The following is a 15114-nucleotide window of genomic DNA, read 5'->3' as shown; positions in this document are numbered from 1 at the left end:
CCCGGTGCAGTGGGCAGCGTAGGTCTCAAATGCCCTGTATGTACTTGTGGTATATGTGCCATGCCCTGGCATGAACTCCTACCCACTCCAGGGCTGCTCTCAATTGTCCTCGTGGGTGACTGAGTGGTGCCCTGTGATGGTTCCATTTAGGGTTTTGGTTCTTAAACACTCAGTTGGCCCGATGCCAGTGTGTCCGTGTGCCCTGTGATTATCTGGGGGTCCCTGTATAGAGTGGCCCTGCGGCACCGTGCTGCTCGCTAATCTAATGGCCATGAAAGTTGTGCACCTGCCATGAGGACCAGTGACTTAAGTGATGCTGGGTCCGGCTTTCTACAAACGGGGGGGAAAAGGAGGTGCTGTGTGGTGACACCTGAGGGACCCTCTGTCCTGACGTCTGTGTCTTCTAATCACCATCACCGGAATTTGAACTGAGCTCAGATGGAGGGGGGACCACCAACCCAAAATGATGTGCCTTGACCCTCCTCGTACGCTGGTCACACTGGGGGGTCTTATGAGTGAAAGGAGACATGACAATGAGAAGAATGAAGGGGACATCATGGTGACAAAAAGGACAAGGAGCCGCCCTGATAAAAAACAGGAGAGATAGATAGATAGAAATGAAAGGCATGATAGATAGATAGATAGATAGATAGATAGATAGATAGATAGATAGATATGAAAGGCACTATAGATAGATAGATAGATAGATAGATAGGAAAGGCACTATATAATAGATAGATAGATAGATAGATAGATAGATAGATAGATAGATAGATAGATAGATAGATAGATAGATAGATAGATAAGAAGAGCTCTAAATAACCAAAGACACAATCAACAGCACAATATCAGAGATGAAAGGCAGAGTGTAACAGAAGGATATGGAGGACAGTACAGAACAGCGAGATTCGTACAGAAGGCACTACAGTATTTAAACGATACTGAGATGGTGGTCTGAAGGTGTGCAGTAAGTGATTGGATATTAAAGGTGCTACAGTACATGATGGATGACTAGAGATGCAAGGCCTCTACCTATAGATTGGGGTAAAGGCGCAATATAACAGAGAGAGTTTTGAAAGGCGCTATATAATATGTGGAGGTAACCCTAAAGATTTGAAATGACCACATAAGACATGAAAGTTGCACGTTACCGGATATGAAAGGCACAACATAACAGTCAGATGATGGCTACTTTCAAAAGGCACTATATGATATATGATAGACAGCTTGATATAAAAGTCACTATAAAATAATAAAACAAGCTAGGTATAAGACAGAAAGAAATGCAGGCCGTAGATAAGATGTAGTTGGTATGACACAAAAGAAAGGCCCTCTGTGGTAGATTAAAGTCACTATAAAATAATAAAACAAGCTATATCAGGTAAACCCAAATTAAAATGCCAGGTAAACCCAAATTAAAATGCCCCGCAGTGCGCAGGTGAGTGGCGTTTTGTAAACCTTAGTTTCTTCATTAAAAGCTCTTCCACTTGTGAGCACAATACCGACAGACATTAACTGATTCACAATTCCGCATGTGTTTATTATTCTTGAAGCCGCGTGTGTCACTTGATTCGGGGCTGCCGTTCCCTCTGCTGGACTGACAAGTCACTGGCCGCCTTCTGTGCCCGTCCGTGGTGGCATCGCCCGTGCGCAGGTTGGCCCTTGACATTAAAGTGTGCACCACCTGAAAGCTGTCAGGGTGTCGTGCCAACCATGCCCCTCTTGGTGTGACTAAGAACTACTTAATGACTATAGGGTGGAGTGCAAAATCAGCTTAACACGCAGGATGCCCCTCGTTTGGCGCACCCGTCCACAGGTGGCTGGGCAGCAGGAGCTCACATTTGTCACATCGTTGCTTCTTTGAGTTCGCCATCTTTTAAAAAGTCCCCGAGGGTGTTTTCTTTTTTTTTTATATTCACATTTTTAAAGAGACGAGGGTTATAAAGGCCACCACAATAAGAGCAAGAAAAGAAAAAGAACAAAAACAGGCCGAGCTTTTATTTTTAAGCACATTTTTGGCCTGGGAATTAAAAGCACAAATATGTCGACTTTCAGGTTGCCAACAATTTATAATGCGACTCGTCATATTGAGGGTCCAAAGGTCAGACGGCTGCCCCCGGCCTTGGCTCGCCTCCCACTTTTCTGTTTGTCTGGCTGTCTGGGGTCCGATTAGCGACAAAGGGACACGAATGACCGTAACGAGGACCACAGAAGCGCCAGCTAAGAACTACGCCGTCGTGTATGCTAAACGTGTCTCCGTGATGTTGATATTCGAAACGGATTTACATAAAACCTAGAAAGATGTCACAATGCACAATTTATAGCGCCTTTCAACCCATGACAATAACGTCACAAAACTGTCAATTATCACATCTGAGTGACAGAAAAAAAGCACATAAAAGGACACGTGGCTTACGGCCACCACGTTTATTCATCCCCATTGTCGCAGCCGCTGCAGAATTTATCGGTAGGATCTGGAACTGGTGGGCCGCTCCTGGCCGTGCTGCGCATTTCGGCTTTGGCTCAGTAAAGCGAATCTACTTGGGCTGCGCTGTCAAGAAATTATTCACAATATAAGTGGCCACGTCTGGGAAAAGTTACCAAGCACGAGTCTTAATATAGCGCCTTTCAGTGTGAGGACTCATGTCACGGTCCTTGACAGATGGTATACTGTAACTGTCCCCATTGTCCTAGAGTGTCATGACAAGCGAGGAAGCCTCAGGGTCATCAGTGAGTGGCTGTAGAACAAGTAACAATGAGTCTTAATATAGCGCCTTGCATTGTGACCGTCAGGTTGTTGACAGACTTTAACACTCTAATGGTGTTCTGTATTTCTACAACTTCAGGTGAGCCAAGTGCCGGTCTCAGGGTCAGGAACAGTCAGCAAGAATGGGCAACCATGAGTTCTAATATAGCGCCTTTCAATATGAGTCAAGGGGCTTGACTGATAAACTGTAACTGTTTCTGCATTTGTACAATGTCACGGCAAGTGAAGTGCCTGACTCAGAGTCACCAGTGTAGTAGCAGTGAGCAGGAACTGGCAACCATGAGTTTTAATATAGTGCCTTTCATTGTGAATCTCATGCTGCTGTGCTTGACTGATACACTTTTTCTGCTTCTGTATCACTACAAAGCCATGAGACATAAATTACCCGACTTTTACTCATCAGTGAATTAGCAGTCAGTAAGCATGGGCAACCAATTAATTTTAACATAGCGCCTTTCAGTCTGAGCATAAAGTCAGTGTTTTTGACAAATGCATTATAACTGTTTCTGCATTTCTACAATGTCACAGCAAGTGAAGTGCCTGACTCAGGGTCACCTGTGAGTTAGCAATTAGAAAGGACTGGTATCTGTGAGTTTTCAGTCTGAGACTCCTGTTAAGGTGCTTGATTGATAAACTGTAACTGTTTTTCATATTCCTATAATGTCACAGCAAGTGAAGCACCTGACTCAGTGTCACCAGTGACTTAACGGTGAGCAGGAACAAGCGACTATAAGTATTAATATAGCGCCTTTCAGTGTGAGCCTCCTGTCAGTGTCTTTGATAAATGCACTATAACTGTTTTTCATGTTTCTGTAATGTCACAGCAAGTGAAGTACCTGACTCAGGGTCATCAGTGAGTTATAACATGTGGCCGTGAGTTTTTATATAGCGCCTTGAATAATGAACGCCATACCTTGGATGTTTCTGCTGCGTCAGCTCAAGCAGGTGTGGTAATTCAGTTCGGGTCAGTGATTAGAATGACCAGGTACCCGTGTGACTTCATAGTGGCAGTCATCTCCACATTTCTATGCAGAACAATGTGATCCCACCCTGGACTGAAGCCCCAAGGTGTGGAGTGAAGCAAATTGATGGTCTCGCCATTGTGGCACGAGTCAAGGGGGGGCACATATCAAGCAGCACATGAACTGTCAGTTCGTGAAGGTGACACATCGGGCGAGCACGAGGACCTCAGTGACTTTGACAAGGGCCACATTGTGATGGCCAGGCTTCCTGGTCAGAGCATCTCCAAAATGGCAGGTTCTGTGTGGTGTTCCTGGTTTGAGTGGTCAGTACCTACCAAAAGTGGACAACCAGTGAACTTATGAGAGAATCACGGGCACCCAAGGCTTATTGATGCCCATCTGGTCCGAACCCATAGAAGAGCTGGTGGTGCACAGACTGATGAACGTCATGCTGGCCACAAGAGCACACAGTGGACCACAGTGCCCATGATGACCCCTGTCCACCACCAATAACATCTACAGCAGGCAGGTGAGCATTTGAAGCAGTGGAAGAAGGTCACCTGGTCTGGTGAGTCCCATTTTCTTTTAGATCTCTTGGACGGCCAGCTGTGTGTGTGCGTCGTTTATCTGGGCAAGCGATGGCATCAGGGTGCACTCTGGGAACAAGGTGGCATGGTACTCTGGGCAGAGTTCTGCTGGGACACCTTGGGTCCAGGCACTCATCTGGATGTTACTTTGACACGTCCCACCTAACCTTGATGTTTATGTCCATTGTGAAAGGCGCTATATTAAAACAAATGGCTGCCAGTGACTCGTTTTTGAACCATTGCCTGGTTGCCTCACCTGCCAGCACTCACACTGTCAAAAAGACATAAAAAAATGAAAACAGCTACAGAATATCTGGGATATATCTGCACATGATGTTCATTATGAAAGTCGCTATATTCATTAACTGTGTGGCCTTAGCAATTCACTTCACCTGCCTGGACTGGCACCATGTAAATATGTATGTGTGCGTGAAGAAAGACGCTATACTAACAGACATGACGCCCCGTCCTCTATGACCAGCGAATGTGTGCCCAGTTGAGTCACTTCAAGTGTCAGAGTTCAAAGTGCAGCTGACTGAAGTGTTTCTGTCAAAATCCCTGCCATGCCGTTCACCATGAAAGGCACCATATCAAAACACACATGGCTGCCAGTGACTCATTTGTGACCCTCAGCTGATTGAGTCACCTGCCAGCATTCACACTGTCAAAATCAATCAATCAATCAATCAATCAATCAATAAATAATGGAAACAGCTGTAGAATATCTCTTAAATATCCCCACATGACGTTCACTATGAAAGGCGCTATATTAAAACAGATGCCAATGTTTGCCCACAGCTGAGTCACTTCACCTGTCAGGGTTCACAGTGCAGACATATGGAGCTGGCAGAACTGTAATTGTCAACTGGGCACACAGTCGCTGGTAGCCGTGTGTTTTAATATAGCGCCTTTCACAGTAGAAGTCATGCCAAGGTTTCAAACCCTGATAGATGAAGTGGCTCAACTGGGCACACAGTCGCTGGTAGCCGTGTATTTTAATATAGCGCCTTTCACAGTGGAAGCCATGCCAAGGTTCTGTACTCTGATAGATGAAGTGGCTCAACTGGGCACATAATGACTAGCAGCCAGCTGTGTGGTTTAATATACCGCCTTTCACTATGGAAGCCATGCCAAGGTTCCGAAGCCTGAAAAATGAAGTGGCTCAACTGGGCACACAATGACTGGCAGCCAGCCATGTGTTTTAATATAGTGCCTTTCATGATGAACGTCCTGATGAATGAATGACAGGGTTATTGGAGTTGTTCTCCATTTTTCCCACAATGCCTGCCAGCCCTCGCAGCTAAAGCGATTCACACGGATTTCCAGCAGAGGGCGCTGCTGAGGTCGGAGCTCTAAATTTAAAGTTCAGCATGGTGGCCACTAGGGGTCACATTTCTTTCTTTTTTTCTTTCTTTTTTATCTTTCTTTCTTTCTTTCTTTCTTTTCTTCCCACCGTGTTATTGTTGCGCCGTGATGGCGGGGGCTCCCCATTTTCCACGTCACTTTGACAAAAAGCCGAAGTCCTCCAGCCAGCCAGCCAGTCAGCCAGCCAGCCAGCCAGCGCCGTTCTCCGAAGACGTCGTCTCTTTCGAGAATTGTTGGTCGTAATCCAGCCCACTTATGATAATGAAAGAACTTGTGACCGGGGACCATGGGAATGAAGCGCACTCGGTTATCTGGCTATTTTTGTTTTATTTGTGGCTTTGCAGGCTGATACAGAGCAGAGCTGTGTGAAAGCCCCGAGTTCAGAATGTTCTCAGGAAGAGAGCGCTTCGTTTTTTTGACAAGGTCACGGTCGTCTCTGGTCATTATCCGTTAACCGCGCACGGGCAGAGTTTCACATGCCTTGGTCAGAATGCGAATCCCGTTTTAGACAAATCTGGTGGGGGGGGGGGGGAATTGGGACAAAGGAATCCAAGTTTGGATGGGTGGGCAGATGGCTGTATGAGTACAGCTGGCAAGCAGGGGGCAGTATAGCGTCAACAAGTGAGCATTTGTGAGTGGAGAGGTGGGCGCAGACATTGGCCTAGTGTGGTGAAAAGAGCCCAGCGGGCATCAAATGAGAACCAGGAGCCAGCTGTGGGAAGGCACCTTCTTGGCTTGGTGGGCACTTTGGACCGTAAACCCCCAAGTCATTGACCCCACCCAACACAGCACTATCCCCACTATTGAAAGGCGCTATACACAACAATACTTGTCCCAATTAGTAAGTTTGAACCTAAATGCACAGAGCAGGCCTTATGGCCTACACAGAGTAAAAATGAGGCAATGGACCCTAAGAGTAGATCTCAGGGGTCCAGACGAGGCTAAGAATCAATGATGAACCTCACCCCTTTGCAGCCTCCGTAGATAAAAAGAGGAAGGCAGGAGTCCTCAAAACTCCAAATTAGACAATGCCTGTGAGCACAAGACTTGAAGACCCCACCTGACACATACCAGCCAAGTGAGGCTTACCCCAAACTTTATGACCCTCACAATCAAAAAAGGGGGCCCGTTAGCAGTGCAGCCCTCCACAGAACTCCAAACGAGGCAATGCCTCCCAAGACCAGACCTCAAAGTGAGCCCAACCTCACAAAGCTGGTCTTGAGGCCTACACGTGCAGAAAGGGCCTAAAGCACAGATGACTCTGAGTAGGGAGAGGGGAACCCTAAAAGACCCTGACCCAGAAATAACAAAGCAGATATTCTTACAAAGAAGAGAGTTTACATGCATAAAACACCTGATCTAGAACTAGGCCAGAAGAGTCTTTATGATTATGACGATAAAGCCGGCTTTTAAAAAGCAATCCAAAATGAAATACAAAATCAAAAGCCTGAGCAAAGTGTCCAAAAATAAACACGTAAGAGAAAGGCAAAGACAAAGTCAGACACAGTGACAGCCCTGCGAATCTATAAAGGGATATCTGTAACAAAACAGTTAAAAGCTCAATAAAGGATAATATTGGGCGCACTCGACCTTAATAAAAGGATAAACGTCTGTCTTTGAGTCCGTTCGGTTACTTTGTCTCTGTCACTTTCATGAATCCCATACCAAATGGAATATGACAGAGACACATGCATTGCATTTGTAATTTCAACAGATGGCGCATCACAAAAATTGGCACTGCTTTCATGAATCCCATACCAAATGGAATATGACAGAGACACATGCATTGCATTTGTAATTTCAACAGATGGCACATCTCAAAAATTAGCACTGCTTTTATGAATCCCATACCAAATGGCATATGACGGAGACACATGCATTACATTTGTCAGTCCAACAGATGGCGCATCACAAAAATTGGCACTGCTTTTATGAATCCCATACCAAATGGCATGTGACAGAGACACATGCATTGCATTTGTCAGTCCAACAGAGGGTGCATCACAAACATTAGCAGTAATGCCTTTTTATTACAAATAAGCATCAGTGTGCTTGTGGATCTGTCTGTGCATCCAGTTGCTATGTCTCTGTCATTCCAATAAATGGTGCATCACAAACACTGCTTTTACAAATCCCATGCCAAACAGCATATAACAGACACATAGTAACCAGACAGGCACATCAGACGGTTGTCCTTTTATTTAGGACGATAAGCGGACTTTTCTCCATCTGGCAGGTACTCTCTGTTGGACGAATTCGGCGTTAACATTTAAAGTACACCATCTATTGCAATGTATCTTCTAATGCATGTAGTAATAAATGTTACACATTCGTCATTTCAACAGATGGTGCATCACAAATGTTAGCATAACTTTTATGAACTCCACACCAAATGGCTTATAACAAAGACACATACATTGCATTTGTCATTCCAACAGCTGGTGCATCAGAAACATTTGTAATCGTGCATTTTATTACTACCAATGATTGGGATGTGCCATCTGTTGGAATGACAAGTGCAGTGCAGTTTATTACTACATGCATTAGACAATACATTCCAACAGATGGTGCACCACAAATGTTAACGTTGAGTTCTGCATTGATTACTGTGATTTCAAGCCGTCTTGGATGGGTAGCACAGCCAGTGTCTATTACAGCAGATGTATAACGAAAAAAAAGCACCCGACAGGTTTGGTAGCCTTGGGCATAAAATTGGTTTAATGGTTGATGACGTTCAGAGTACTTCTGTTTTATTTCATGTATTGCATGTTTTGTTGTCTATTTTGAAAGATTATTTTTCACATTTTTATGTATTTACCATTATGGTTGTAATTGTTTTCTGTCCCTTTAAATGTTCTACTCCTCCTTATGCTTTGTGGGCGGGGCCACCATGACATCACCGCCTCAGAGCCCGCCCTTCTGAGTATTTAAGGCCAGAGCAAAGAAGGCTGAGATGGGCAGAACATTTCATGTTTTTTTTTAGTCCCATAAGCAGGCGGTGTGCTGCAGGGGTTAACGTTGAGGTTGTGGGTTCAGATCCCACTTCGGACACCTGTGTGACCCTGAGTGAGGGACTTCATCTGCCTCTGCTCCAGTTGGGAAAGAAAAAAAAAAAGAAATGTAACTAAGGGTGGCACAGTGGCACAGTGGGTAGCGCTGCTGGCTCGCAATTAGGAGACCCGTCTGGGTTCACTTCCCGGGTCCTCCCTGCGTGGAGTTTGCATGTTCTCCCCGTGTCTGCCTGGGTTTTCTCCCACAGTCCAGAGACATGCAGGTGAGGTGGACTGGTGATCCTAAATTGTGTGCGCTTGGTGTGTGTTTGCCCTGCAGTGGGCTGGCACCCTGCCCGGGGTTTGCTTCTCACCAGTGTTGGCTGGTATAGGCTCCAGCCCCCGTGACCCTGTAGTTAGGATATAGCGGGTTGGATAATGGATGGATGGATGGAAATTGCACTACAAATGTTGTAAGTCGCCTTGGATAAGTCAATCATCATAACAAATTGCCATTTTCTTTGAATTCTACTGGTTTTGCTGCCTTCTCGCTGCTGTGAAAGGATTCTGACTTCTGGATTCAGCATTGGGCCTTTCGTGCAACTCCTTTTTGAGCAATTTGTTGCTTTTCATTTTATATTTTTGTTTAATAAATCCTACTTTATAAAAATTGCTGTTTTGGATACAAGCCAGGGGTTTTCAGTAGTCCTCCCCCTCTTGCTTTATTTAGAGACGTTTCTAGTTCTTTTGGCAGCTCTTGCTTGTAAGCTGCTAGTCTAGAAGCCTACTGGTCATAGTTTGAAATTAGGAGTTCTGTCCTGGGCTGGCCAGTGAAGCCCCTGACCTGCTTCTTCTTTCTCTTTTTTGTTTTTTGTTTGCAATAAAATTCCTCCTTAGATTTATGTGGTCTTTCATGTACAATTATTGCTGCTTTCAATGGTGCTTGAAGCTTACGTTGGCATTTTTATCGTTACGTTGTAGTTTGTCTCAAACACTGGCATTTTGTGTTATTGTTGCCACAATGCAACGTGTGGTTGTTAGGGGCGTGGTCAGCAGACCGACACCCTACAAGATGGCACAGCGTGTTTTGTGATATCTGAGATCCTTGGCACAAAGCAAAACAAAGCAACTGTTGCCGGTGTCTCTGTGTGCAGATCTTCATCCTTGACTAACATCGGGGTCAGCGTCTTGGTGGTCCTTCATGATTTTGACCTTTCATTTGTGACTCCTCCACTTTTTTCCCTTTCACTTCTGGTCTGCTCAGTACCTTTCACCTTCTCTTTTGCCTTTAGTCAGTTTTTGGAATACTTGTTTCGAAGCAGACCTCGGGATTGATGTTCACTGGATTACGAGGAGCTCATTTCTAAAGTCACTTTGGTCAAATGTGGGCTAAACGACTGCATGCAAATTGAACTTTATTGAATTTTGTTATTGGATGTTGCTTTCTTAACCTGTTTGGCTGTAGCTGTTTTCAGAACATTTCTTGGCCTAGTTGCAAATCTTTTGTGAATAAGTCTATTATATTAAAAAAGTTACCCGTCATTTCCGTGTTCTTCAGCCTTGACCACACCCCTCCAGACGGCTCGCCCAATCACGACTCCTGCTGCACATATATATGTATGTATATGGGGAAAAGTAGGTTTCCAGCTGTGAGTACACAAAACACAGAGTTTGTTCTTGTATTATTATTTATTTATTTATTATTATTGTATTATTAATTTGTGTTATTTGTCTCCTTATTCGTCTTCTTCTTAAAGCTTTTCAGTTAATGAAGCTATTTCCATACAAACAACTGTAAACCTACTTTTACCCTCCCCTGTATATATAAATATATATATACACATTTATGTACATATATATATATGTAAGCATGTATATATATATATATATATATATATATATATACACTGTGGTGGGCTGGCACCCTACCCGGGGTTTGTTTCCTGCCTTGTGCCCTGTTTTGGCTGGGATTGGCTCCAGCAGACCCCCGTGACCCTGTGTTCGGATTCAGCAGGTTGGAAAATAGATGGATATACAGTATGTATATATATATATATATATATATATATATATATATATATATATACACACACATATATAATCCATCGTCTGTCTGTCTTTTCTGTCCACTTTTCACAAGAGAACTACTTAACAGATTTAGATCAGGTTTCCAGTTGATTTTCTTTTTTTATTATTTTTATTATTATTATTATTTATTATTTTTTTATTTTTATTTTTTATTATTTTTTTTTTGATTTTCTTGTTTTATTATGTTTGTTTTTACTATGTAGCACTTTGCGATTTCTAAAATATGAAGTGCAATATAAATAAAATTTATTATTATTATTATTATTATATTTTGCGACTTCTCTCATCGCGCCAAGTATCAGAGTTTGCTTGCAGCTGTGATTTATTTGTGCGAATCCAAGAGAGAGAGGCTGCTGGCCGAGGGGAGGGACAAGCGGGCGGGGTCCAGGTGATTGGCAGAGATATGACAGCCACTGTGCTCTTCTCCCCACGTGGGGGCGCTCTCCCGTCAGAGCTGAACACCATCAGATGCAGTGCCGACGTTTGACGTCAGAACGCACCTCCCATCCGTTTAGCCAGAATTACATTTTTTTAAAATTGATTTTTAAAGTTTGTCCTGTTTCATTACTACATGGGCGGCACCATGTACAACTAGTATATATATATATATATATATATGTACTAATCAGTTATATGGGAATAATGTGGGTTTTGTTTTCTTTTCAACAATATTTTCATCTTGATTTTCTTTCTACTTTTCCGTGTGTTCTAATTGTTTCATTCATCCATTATTTTCTAATTAGTGGGTCTGATGCTAAAGTAGTTGCAGTCTTTCATCATTCCGTGTTCTTTGCCTGGCTGACCGTCTGCTCTGCTCGTTTTTAATTTCTCATTATTAAGATACAATGAAAGCAACAAACTTTGCAGAGAAAGGGCAAAATAGAACGAAATCAACAAAAGAGAAATCTCTAGCAAAAGTTGAACTCTTTCTAAACGTCTTATAAATGTAAAAATCACGCTGCTGCTGCGCTTTTCTGAATGTAGAATAAGCGGGAGAAAAACATTAATCAATTAAATGAGAGCAGCATTATCACTGGTTATGAATCTGATTGGAACAAAAACGTGAAGCTACAGTGGGCCCCCGGGACCGACTTTGAGACCCCCGAATTAAAGGGTCTGAATCTTCAAACGAAGTTCGTTAGCAGCAAAAACAGATCATTGATTAAAAGAAATGATTAGAATGAAAACCTGCAGTCACTGCGGCCCCCCCAAGAACCGGAGATGGAGACCCCCCTGCTCTAAGTCTTTGATCGTTTGGTAAGCAGGTGACCTGACGCTGCTGCCCTTTAATTGGTTGCATTCAGATTTTTTCCGGAGCAGCAGCTCTGTGCGCTCCGGACACGCCCATATTTGTTTTCATCGAATTAGTGCAGTTTCGGGGATTTTAGTCTGATGTGATTGGACGATCGTCGACGCTCTAGTTCAAGTTCACGTCCGGCGTTCAAGCCCGCCATTAACGTAACTGGAGATGAGCGCGCGCCACTTCACGGAGATGGCAACTTCAGAAATCAAAGGAGATTCGGTTATTTCTTTAATGAAAGACACCTTAATGAATCTATCACATAAAGAGAAAAAGAAGATAAAGGAGCGTCGACAGGAGCAACTTGACTTAAGAATTCAGCAGCGGGCCCGTCATGGAGGACGAGCTCACACACGGACTTCTTGTCTCTCTTGTTAGGACACACGGACTTGGCCAGCTCGACGTGCTGTAAGCAAGGCCACCATTCATTGCCCATCTTTTATTTTTATTTTTATTTGCGTTCCCCATTTGTTGTTTCAGAGGGTCGAAGCCTTGTGTATAACGACGGATGTTACGAGACTTGAAAATATTTTTCTTTTTCTACAAAATGCAAACGGAATGAAAGTAGCCGGAGTTCTGTCGATTTGTGCTGCCTTGTTGAAATTTTATACACATGAAAATATTCACACGTTGAAAAAGTCGAAATAAACTTAACATTTTTTATGATATTACTCACCATCGGCCAGTTATTTTTCTAAGGTTGCACAAACCAGTCATGCTCGGTTTACAATGCTGGAAGAAAAAACGGAGATTAAAATGTCTTTGGATTGACGCATTGGCTAAATTTGCTCCAAGTGGCTTAAACGACGAGTAATATTTTTAGTATAGTCTGTTTTAACTCATTTAATTTATTTAAGAATCATATTTATTAACTATTGTTTTAGAATAAACTATACTGCGCATGCGCAGAAGCCCATTTCGCTGTTGCGTGGTTCGATAGGACATCCGGCTGCAGACCTCCGCACACTGGCGGGCACTTTGAACATTTACTCCAATTCCGTTGATGTCAGCAGTTACAACGGCGATGTCTTTGGCTTTAAACTTGATATTGTGCTTTTGAAATTTTGATATGCACATCTCAAACCTGATGTCAGATTTGAAAAGCACCATATCAGATTTCAAAATTGTGATGTCATAAACGTCATGACAAAATACACATGAATCTGAAACTCTCACATCACGTTAGCATTTAAGCCCTCGTGTCAAATTTCAAAAGTGCGATATCAAATTATGAAACCTTTTAAAAGCTCAATGTTAAGTTTCAAAATTGAGATTTCAGATCTTATAAGCCTGATGTCATTTTGCGATCACAATTATGAAATTCGATAACATATGCAGAGAGAGTTTCAAATCCCTCAGGAGGATATGAAATTTTTAAACCTTGATGTCAAATTTTAAAATTGAGCGATCAAATTTCATAAACGTGATAGCAAAATGACGTGAGAGTTTCAAATGCATGTACTGTATATTAGCATTTAAGCCCTTGTATCAAATTTCAAAAGCGCGATACCACATTTTAAAATTGTGAGATCAAATTTTATGCCTGATACCAAAATGACAACATATGATGATACCTATATATATATATATTAATTAGCATTTAAGCTGTCATTTCAAATTTTTACAAGCCCTGTCACAGCTGAGGGGCTTGCTTGAGTGTTGTATGCCGGGCCGGGACGGGGACACTGACTGGCCGCCTTTAATGCTTTTCCTTCTTCCCACTCTAATTCTGAATGCAGTTCCTCACCGACTGCACTTCCAGTGTCTGACATCACTTCTGGCTGACACGCCCCCTGAATACAGAAACCCCGCCTCCTCAGACCCCTAGTGGTCCCATTCTGACCGCCGTCTGTTGCGACAGCTCTTGGTGAACTTTTTCTCGCTGGACGTTGTCATGTATACGTGGTGGACCCCCAAACCTTTTTGACATCTCTCTGTCTTTCATCAAATATCTAAATTTTTTTTTTATCAAATTTAAACCTTATGATGTCAGAGTTTTGAAAGCCGATATCAAATTAAAGGAATTAAATGTTGAAATGGCTTGCCATACCAAACCAGCGTGCTGTGGCACAGTGACGCCTCATGAGAGCTACCATGGTGTGCCATGTAAATAACAGTGTGGCACACCTTAGTCTGAACCTGCGATCGATGAACATCTCAGGTGGCCAGGACTTGATGGAGAAGCGGACATCAATCCATTACTTATAAAGTCACACCAAGACCCCCCTATAGTTAATAACTATACACTGTGATGGACGGCCAGCACACCCGGGATGTTAGAGCACCTCAGATTTTGGTTTCCTGACTGCTGCATGTGTGGGCACCAGTGGGCAAGTTTCCTCTGAGACGGAGAGGGGCGAAACAGCTTGGATATGCCATCAGAGTGCCCACTAAGTGCCACGCCTGTGAATGCAGAGCTTGGAGTTTCTCTTTTTAATGGCTTCTCCGGTGGTCCCTACTCCCAGGGACAGTTACAATACAATATAACAAAATTTATTTTTGTATGGCCCAAAACCACTCAAGGAGTGCCGCAATGGGCTTTAACAGACCCTGCCTCTTGACTTTCCATGAAGATAAGAAAACCCTGGTAGGAAAAAAATGGAAGATACCTTGGTAAAGGCAGTTCAAAGAGAGACCCCTTTCCAGGTAGGTTGGGCGTGCAGTGGGTGTCAAAAAGAAGGGGGGTCAGTACAACACAATACACAGAAGAGAACACAAGTCATCCTCAATACAGTATAATAGTGCGGTAGAAATATTACAAATACAGAGCAGAATTCAACAGTAGATGACATCCCATAATATGATGTGGATTTGTTCAAAGTCCTGGAGACCTCGGCCATCAAGCTGCACCCCTCCCCCTATAGGCCATTCCACAGCTGGTATAGCGCTGGGCCAGCCAATCCGATGAAAGGACCCCTCTACCCCACGATTCCTGCGATCCTCCATCAGGCAGGCAAAACCACTTGGCAGGCGGGCGGGGGCACCAAGTGGCATATTTGAGTACCGAGAAGAGAAACAGAACAGGTGAGGGTGTGTAACAAATTAGAACATCGAT

At 43.4% G+C, this 15114-nt stretch overlaps 1 protein-coding gene across 2 annotated transcripts in view; it reads left to right on the top strand.

Annotated features, from left to right (window-relative positions):
- LOC120516800 (ethanolamine kinase 1-like) overlaps positions 1–15114 on the top strand; it is a 200984-nt gene that overhangs the window by 74493 nt on the left and 111377 nt on the right. The window lies entirely within an intron of this gene.

The sequence above is a fragment of the Polypterus senegalus genome, chromosome 1 (genome assembly GCF_016835505.1).
Source record: "Polypterus senegalus isolate Bchr_013 chromosome 1, ASM1683550v1, whole genome shotgun sequence".
In the NCBI taxonomy this organism is placed as follows: Eukaryota; Metazoa; Chordata; class Cladistia; order Polypteriformes; family Polypteridae; genus Polypterus; species Polypterus senegalus.
This window is presented reverse-complemented; position numbering and strand designations above follow the sequence as displayed.